A 9,036-nucleotide genomic window follows, 5' to 3' on the forward strand; every position below is an offset into this window, starting at 1 on the left:
ACACATAATTTCCTTTCGTGGCCGTTTACATTCGAGGGTCGCTGGTCCTCTCGAACGGAACAGTTTAACGTCATGCCCAGGACGAAAAGATATAGAGAACACCAACATGTCAAATAACAGCAGGAAGGCATGGGCCACAATCCACCGTCTTGGCAAAAACCACACCACCCATAATTCACAACGGTCACAGCAAACTCTGTTGCATCACAACTGGTGTAGGTATTGGATGGAGCCCGCACACCACAGGTATAAGAAAGACGTTCTTTGTTGAAATACTGACAGCGTTTCGATCCATTTGATCTTCATCAGGTCATGTGTACACAAAACATACACTTTTATACTAAGGGAGTGCCCCCATTAAACAATCAAAATACCACATTTTGGTGCCCCTCCCATCACTGCAGGTGTGACACGTCAACCCTGAGTGAGTAGGTGGGGACCCAGACATATTGATGTAAATATAGTCTGTTCAGAAATTGTAGTGCCTCTCATAGAGCTTGTAGGTGATGCAGAGGAGGGAAATGGGTCGGTAGCTCTTCGGGGATAATGGGTCTTTGCCAGGTTTAGGGATTGCAACTACTCCAGCCTTTTTCCAAACAGAAGGGATGGTTTTCTGTGCTATGCATGTGTTCAGCATCCCCACAAGCCAGGTCCTTGCGATAGGTCCCAGGTGCTGTATCATTTCTGCCAGTATGCCATCAATCCCTTCTGCTTTTCCGGGTTTCAACTTTCCCATTGCAGTTTCACGTTCTTCTAAGTCGAAGGGTTTGGTTTGAGGGCTGGCTGATTGTGGTTGGTCTGATACCACTGTGCGATGGTATTCTATGTGGGTCGGTGGCGGTGTTGGTTACAACTGTTGGCCACCAGTTGTGACCAAGACCGCCACCGACCCACAGGAGAATACCATCGCACAGTGGTATCAGACCAACCACAATCAGCCAGCCCTCAAACCAAACCCTTCGACCTAGAAGAACTTGAAACTGCAATGGGAAAGTTGAAACCCGGAAAAGCAGCAGGGATTGATGACCTACTGGCAGAAATGTTACAGCACCTGGGACCCAACGCAAAGACCTGGCTTGTGGGGATGCTGAACACATGCATAGCACAGAAAACCATCCCTTCTGTCTGGGAAAAGGCCAAAGTGGTTGCAATCCCTAAACCTGGCAAAGACCCATTATCCACAAAGAGCTACCGACCCATTTCCCTCTGCATCACCTACAAGGCTATATGAGAAGCTGCTACTCCAACGCCTTGTTGCCACTCATAGATACCAAGCTGACTAAAGACCAAGCTGGTTTCCGTCCCAGCCGCTCCTGTGCTGGACAGAGCTCAACCTCACCCAACACATTGAGGATGGGTTTGAGGGGAAACAAATAACTGGAGCAGCATTCAGAGATCTCTCTGCTGCCTACGACACTGTCCAACACCGCACAATGGTCAGGAAAAGCCTCCTCAACAACAGGCGCTTCTATGTCCAGTTAAATGACCAGAGGAGTAAATGGAAAGCCCAAAAGAACGGCCTCCAACAAGGTAGCGTGCTCGCCCCCCTCCTTTTCAATATCTACACAAACGACCAGCCACTACCCAATGCCTAATGCCAGCGTTTCATCTACGCCGACAACCTCTGCATTACGACCCAACAAGCAGACTTCCAGAAGATTGAGTCTGTCCTTGAAAGTGCCCTCCAAGAAATGTCAAGCTACTACAATACAACCACCTGAAACCCAACCTATAGAGAACACCTCACACACACATAATTTCCTTTCGTGGCCGTTTACATTCGAGGGTCGCTGGTCCTCTCGAACGGAACAGTTTAACGTCATGCCCAGGACGAAAAGATATAGAGAACACCAACATGTCAAATAACAGCAGGAAGGCATGGGCCACAATCCACCGTCTTGGCAAAAACCACACCACCCATAATTCACAACGGTCACAGCAAACTCTGTTGCATCACAACTGGTGTAGGTATTGGATGGAGCCCGCACACCACAGGTATAAGAAAGACGTTCTTTGTTGAAATACTGACAGCGTTTCGATCCATTTGATCTTCATCAGGTCATGTGTACACAAAACATACACTTTTATACTAAGGGAGTGCCCCCATTAAACAATCAAAATACCACATTTTGGTGCCCCTCCCATCACTGCAGGTGTGACACGTCAACCCTGAGTGAGTAGGTGGGGACCCAGACATATTGATGTAAATATAGTCTGTTCAGAAATTGTAGTGCCTCTCATAGAGCTTGTAGGTGATGCAGAGGAGGGAAATGGGTCGGTAGCTCTTCGGGGATAATGGGTCTTTGCCAGGTTTAGGGATTGCAACTACTCCAGCCTTTTTCCAAACAGAAGGGATGGTTTTCTGTGCTATGCATGTGTTCAGCATCCCCACAAGCCAGGTCCTTGCGATAGGTCCCAGGTGCTATATCATTTCTGCCAGTATGCCATCAATCCCTGCTGCTTTTCCGGGTTTCAACTTTCCCATTGCAGTTTCACGTTCTTCTAAGTCGAAGGGTTTGGTTTGAGGGCTGGCTGATTGTGGTTGGTCTGATACCACTGTGCGATGGTATTCTATGTGGGTCGGTGGCGGTGTTGGTTACAACTGTTGGCCACCAGTTGTGACCAAGACCGCCACCGACCCACAGGAGAATACCATCGCACAGTGGTATCAGACCAACCACAATCAGCCAGCCCTCAAACCAAACCCTTCGACCTAGAAGAACTTGAAACTGCAATGGGAAAGTTGAAACCCGGAAAAGCAGCAGGGATTGATGACCTACTGGCAGAAATGTTACAGCACCTGGGACCCAACGCAAAGACCTGGCTTGTGGGGATGCTGAACACATGCATAGCACAGAAAACCATCCCTTCTGTCTGGGAAAAGGCCAACGTGGTTGCAATCCCTAAACCTGGCATAGACCCATTATCCACAAAGAGCTACCGACCCATTTCCCTCTGCATCACCTACAAGGCTATATGAGAAGCTGCTACTCCAACGCCTTGTTGCCACTCATAGATACCAAGCTGACTAAAGACCAAGCTGGTTTCCGTCCCAGCCGCTCCTGTGCTGGACAGAGCTCAACCTCACCCAACACATTGAGGATGGGTTTGAGGGGAAACAAATAACTGGAGCAGCATTCAGAGATCTCTCTGCTGCCTACGACACTGTCCAACACCGCACAATGGTCAGGAAAAGCCTCCTCAACAACAGGCGCTTCTATGTTCAGTTAAATGACCAGAGGAGTAAATGGAAAGCCGAAAAGAACGGCCTCCCACAAGGTAGCGCGCTCGCCCCCCTCCTTTTCAATATCTAAACAAACGACCAGCCACTTGAAACCCAACCCATCAAAAACCCAACTATGCAGCTTCCACCTGAGGAACCGAGACGCAAAAAAAGAACTGAGCATCACAAACTCTCAAACCATACCCACCCCATGTAACTTGGAGTTACACTGGACAGTTTAACGTCATGCCCAGGACGAAATGTTATAGAGAACACCAACATGACAAACCCTACACTTAAACCCTCTATATTTAATAAAAAACAATTCTGGACAGGAATCCTGTATTGCAGGGGTGCCCAAAAGGTACATCGTGATCTACCAGTAATCACAAAGGCTGTGCAGGTAGACCATATGGCATGCCCCTGTATATAATCTATCACTTGAATTAAGGTGACTTGACACCAGCTCAAATGTTGCACACAAACATCAGTAGCAAAAGTACAAAGTTATTGTGACAGTAATAATTGCTATAGTGTGTGTTCAGTAACAGGAATATTCCTGTCTCTCCAGCTCTTTAATAAATAGAAAAGGGTTTAATCAGGAGTTGTAGTAGCCACAGGATAATCTAAGCGGTGGATATTGCTCTTGTCTTCATGTCTTTATGTATGTAAATTGTCTTGTTGTTTGTGTTATGTCAAATGCGTGTATATGTGTTCTGTATATACTTGGCTGCTGTGTTGCAAGATAATGGGAGTTACTGATACTATGGGAGTGAATGGGAGTGAAAGGGAGGTACTGTTACTATGGGAGTGCATGGGAGTGGATGGGAGTGAATGGGAGGTATTGTTACTATGGGACTGATACTATGGGAGTGAATGGGACTGAATGGGCCTGAATGGGGTGTACTGTTACTATGTGACTGAATGGGAGTGAATAAAAGTGAATGGGAGTGAATGGGACTGAATGGGAGGTACTGTTACTATGGGACTGTGTTTAACAAAAAGCTGGAGAGACCGGGAGACCTCTGTTACTGAACAAACACTATAGCAATGATTACTGTCACAATATAGAGCTATTTAACACTGTTACTGAACACACACTATAGCAATGATTACTGTCACAATATAGAGCTATTTAACACTGTTACTGAACACACACACTATAGCAATGATTACTGTCACAATATAGAGCTATTTAACACTGTTACTGAACACACACTATAGCAATGATTACTGTCACACTATAGAGCTATTTAACACTGTTACTGAACACACACTATAGCAATGATTACTGTCACAATACAGAGCAATTTAATTTAGGTAACCAAATTGACCACAATAGTAGATCTTTACACTCTCAATAGTTCAATTGTTGTTAAGCATCTGCTTAATTTCCAAAAAAACTACACAATTAGAGAATGTAGAAGATTGCTACTTTTGATCCTTTGATTATATAATGCTGATTGTAGCATAGTGGTTAGTGACTGAGCTTTGTTAACATGAGTGCCCGGGATCGTTTCCCACCAATTTCAAAGAATGTTTGTTGCTTCGTGCCAATTTTCACAGAACGTTTGTCCTTTTACCTACCAAACAATACTATTTTCACCTCTAGTCGATTATTTATTCAGCGTTTGAGCCACGGACCACCATTTGAGGCCATCTAGTCTCTCAGACCCATTTGAGCCACTGACCACCATTGTGAGAGTCTATTAATGTGAAATGGTGGTCCGTGGCTCAAACATGTTATCACTTTTGAAGTTACTTGTTGTGTTTAGATATGTAAATACTACTCTTTAAAGCCGTGTTTCGGTAGTCGAGTGGGTACTGTCGACGGTTAGTAAACATTGAGGCCGGGCATAGTTGTTTATAAACCTTCGACACTAACCATTCGGCTACTGAAACACTGTTTTACAGTTTCTTACAAACATCATATATAAACATCATAACAAGTAACTTCAAGTGATAGACGTTTGAACACACAAACAACAACAGCGTTAAGTATTAAATAACATTTAATCACTTACTTGCTCCGAAGACGGACCCGCGATGGTGACGTGGCACGTTCCAAACAAACACTGACCAAACCTACCTCCACGCGTCTCTTCCGTATTTGAGGGCGGCGGCACTTCCTTCCGGTGTGAGGCCACGCCCGCGAGATTTAACCGCGAATCTATTGTAGTCATAGCCTATTGTAGTCCTCTTACGTTACATCCGGGTCCCTTGGTCCCATCCGCTTCTAATGCAAAATAGCTACATGAACGCGTGAATCTTTTTTTTTTTTTACAATAACGTTATTTGTCAGAAAGGAAGCCATTGAGGGTTAAAATGGGTCTTAATGCTTCCAACTCATATAACTGTCACCAACAACACTTTTAATGATATTACATGAAGCAGACAGCCCTGTGATGAAACCTTTAGCATTACACTGTGGTTAATAGGTTTTTATTCACAATGGAATGTTATTGTACTCTTAATATATCATTGATTGATTGATTGAAATATTTATTAACAGTTTGTAGAATTTACAGTACATTTTAAGCACAAACTCAATACAAAGACTGTCAACTGTGAGTGGACGACCCAATTAAGCATTACACTTGTTTACAACAGGGTCCACATTGTTCAATTCATCAAAACATTTAAAGACATACAACCATTTAGAGACATACAAATAGACATTTCTATGTAGTTAAAGAACAACAGGAATTCATCATATGGGAAGCAAAAAAGGGAAAATATACAAGCACTGGGAAAATATACAATATACAGTGAGGGAAATGGGGTGGGGGGATTCAGATTTTACAGAGGCCAGTTTCGAATTGCAGCCATCCGTAGGTGCCCTTTGAGAGCGGTTTTGAAGGAGTCAAGGGATTCACATGTCTTAATGACTGTTGGTAGGGCGTTCCACATTTTGGTGGCATAGGAGCGAAAAGAATTTAGTCCCTTGTTTGTGCCGAATCTGGGTTGTACATGGTTTGTTGCACTCCCTCTGGTGTTGTGGGTGTGGACTTCGTTTACATTAAGGAAGTATTTAGACAGGTACATGGGTATCTTGGTGGTGTATCGAATCTTGTGGACCAGACCCATTGCAAGATGCTGTACTCTGTCGACGACCCTAAGCCATCCCAGCCTGTCAAAGTGGGCAGGGGTGAGGTGGGTTCGGGGGGTGAGGCCAAGTAGGAGCCTGACCAGTTTGTTTTGGGAGGTCTGGAGCCTTGTTTTAAGGGCCTTTGAGGTGCTGTGGTACCAAGAGGTGGATGCATAGTCAAAGAAACCTTGTACGAGGGCTCCTGTTAAGGTCTTCAAGGTGTTTTTGCTGACCAGTGAGGAGATCCTGTAAAGGAATCTTGTTCTTTGATTGACTTTTTTGATTACGTTGGTGGCCATTTTATCACCGGAAAGATTAGCCTCCAGGATGGAACCTAGGTAGGTAATTTGATCTTTTCGTGTGATCATCATGGTGTAGCACAGCACAGTAGATTCATATTTCAATCGATCTGGGATGTTAAAATTGTGCAAAACTCTGTTCAATGAATGGCCTCTTCTGCTACATTAAACATTACTAAACATTAAACGTTACTTATACCTGTTATTGAGACTCCTATAGAGCATGTTGACATGGATAGCTTGGTTAGTAGTATCTCTGTTAGTTAATGCAGTTTGATTGATTAAATTAATAGCCTATTTTATTAGACAAAAATGTAGAACAGTAGTGTCATAGAGTGGAAAATGCCATTTGGTTTAATGTCACAGAATGCAGTGCCACGTAGAGCAGCATGATAAATGGTTAACTTTATAGTGTGTTCAAAAATGGCAGATCTGCAAGTTCAGTGTCTTGAATGAGATGTGCTGTGAGTTTGCATATCTGCTATTGTCCAGCATAGGACCGTTGCACAGTGAAGTATAAACAAGGCTTTAGGATTTATAAGTAGTTTTTAGAATATAATAGAATATTCACTCCAGTGAATAGCATTTATCCATTTAGATAACTTTTTGATGTTATTTAATTACTTATTTTTACACAGAAACATAATGTGTGTCTTTACAATAACTGTAATGTAATAATAATACTAATAATGTAATGTAATAATTATTAATTAAATAACCTTATTTTATTCTGAAGGCAACCGGATGTCTTAAATTAGCTAGCTCTCAGACAGGAAGTTCTAAATTAGCTCAAAAGACGGAGCCGGCAGCTCGGCTCTGGAGGAGGGGATCGAGGCTCTTCTTCTACTTCTGGTTTTCAACCCTTTACTGCCCTCCATTGTCCAGTTTCTGTAGCACAACGCAGTAGCTCCTCTTCAAAATGTCTAATTTCAGGTCCATTTGGTTAATTGGTTCCATAAGACCATAACTTCCATACGTTAGTTATTATCTTTACAATAAATTATTACAAGTATTAATGAAAGTGTTACTTTTCTAGTTTGAAAATGTTTCTACTAGGCCTATACACAACTCAAATTAACTGTGGACGACACCATAAAGCATTACACTTTTTTTTTAGATATTTTTTTGCGGCTTACGCCTTTATTGATTTTTTTTAAGGGATAGAAAGTAGGCTGACAGGAAACGGGAGAGAGATGGGGGGATGACATGCGGTAAGGGCCGTGTCGGGTCCGGGAGTCGAACCCGCGGCACACCGCGACTGGATCACCAGTCCGGTGCCCAGACCGTTACGCTACGGCCTGGGCCAAGCATTACACTTTTTATACAGAATTATTTTTATTATAGTTTGAAACCTTTCTGAATGATAAAATAATTCCAAAGCAGTTTGTACAAAGCCATTAAAGCATACTTGATAATTTAGATATTGACTGAAAAACAAAGTATATTAAATAAATAAAACAAGGTTGTCTTGATCTCAGTCAACTACATTGCTAAAACAAAAACCCTTAAATAGTATATGAGCAAGGAAAACTAGAAACAAAGAAAGAATAAAGTTTGGCAATTACTAGTCTGGTAGGGCAACCACACTAATAAACAAATATAGAAATACCTTTTAATATGAAAGCAATTTTAGAAACAGAATGTATTGTTTTCTCCAGATGTTGATAGTTTATCATATTATATCACTCTAATGGCAGATATCTTGATAAGGAAATAGGAATACTTAAATATTAATCATTCATGACAGACCACAGGCCTCGCTGATGCTCCACCACTCTCAATAGGTGGCGTCACAGCCCAAGGCATGCTGGGTATATAATGAGACAGCCACGCCCCCCAACTGCTCCTCTGTCCGTCTGCCACCTCCCACCCTCCAACCACCCATTCCACCTCTTCTCTCTCTATCTCTCTACCTCCATCTCTCTCTCCATCTCTCCATTCTTCCTTCCCTCCATCTCTCTCTCCCTCTCTCCCTCCATTTCTCTCCTCTCTTAGAATCAGACTGTAGCGCTTTCCCATTGCTCCCTCTCCTCTTCTCTCTCCATCTCCTGTGGTCACCCAGCTATCCTCCTTCACATGTCTCCATCCTTCTATTGCTTCCTGTCTGCTGAACACGCGGTACAGTGTCTTCCTGTACACGGCACCTCCTCCTCCTCCCTCTCTCTCTTCGTTCATCTCTCCCCCTCCCTCTGCCTCTACTTCCTTCCTCCCTCCCGCTGGTTTCAGCGTGATAATGGGCCGTACTCTATCTCTGTCCAATCCTCCCCTCTCTCCTTCCCTTGCATCCTCTTCTCCTCCTCCCTCTCTCTCCTCTCCTTCTCTTGAGACGAACAGAACGGAGCGATAGACCGCCACCACCCCTCCACCTCCTCCTCCGCCCAGCGGAGGTGAGATGGCTCTTCCACTCATTTCTCCTCCTCTCCTCA

The sequence above is a fragment of the Protomyctophum parallelum genome (assembly GCF_964188405.1).
Source record: "Protomyctophum parallelum genome assembly, chromosome: 6".
Lineage (NCBI taxonomy): Eukaryota > Metazoa > Chordata > Actinopteri > Myctophiformes > Myctophidae > Protomyctophum > Protomyctophum parallelum.